Source organism: Penaeus monodon, chromosome 27 (assembly GCF_015228065.2).
Source record: "Penaeus monodon isolate SGIC_2016 chromosome 27, NSTDA_Pmon_1, whole genome shotgun sequence".
NCBI lineage: Eukaryota > Metazoa > Arthropoda > Malacostraca > Decapoda > Penaeidae > Penaeus > Penaeus monodon.
In genome coordinates this window covers 29,795,776-29,796,401 of record NC_051412.1, presented here as the reverse complement: position 1 = coordinate 29,796,401, position 626 = coordinate 29,795,776, and positions in this window count along the sequence as shown.

Here is a 626-nt window from a genome sequence, read left to right as displayed (position 1 = left end):
GTACTGTATAGGCAAAGTTCTGAGGGAGAAAATTATATGATTATCAATATCTTAGGGTAAATTTATTTATATTCGTACATATACATGATATGACTAGGCACAGGAAATAACGAGAATATAAAAATACAACGCACCCTGACAACTACTTTAGCAAGCTTCTTTTTTTTAATAATACAGGCATTATTTATACGCAGGATAGTATTGGCAAGTTATTCATAATGAAACTGTTAATGATAACCTTTCGAATTTGAGAGAATAGGACAACGAATTCCGTAACAGTAAATAAATTAGGTTTATTGCGTATAAATTTGGTTATTATTAAAAGGGGTCCTTCGCAGCAAAAGATTCACAGATTACTGTACTGTAGGTAAACAAATATAGCCGTTTCTAAGCAGCGGATACAGTGATAAGAACTAATGAGTTAAAAACAAAACTTATCCGACAAATTATTTAAGCCTAATTCACACATAAACTTAGAAAATAACACGGGCTTTCAGATAAAGATCCTGTAATCAAACATGTTATCCGGCAAGCCTCGATAACCAGAGTCTGTATAAAAAGGCTCAGGTGAGTCGGCCGATCACCAGCAACATGAAGGTCCTCTTAGTGCTAGCTGGGTGGCGGCG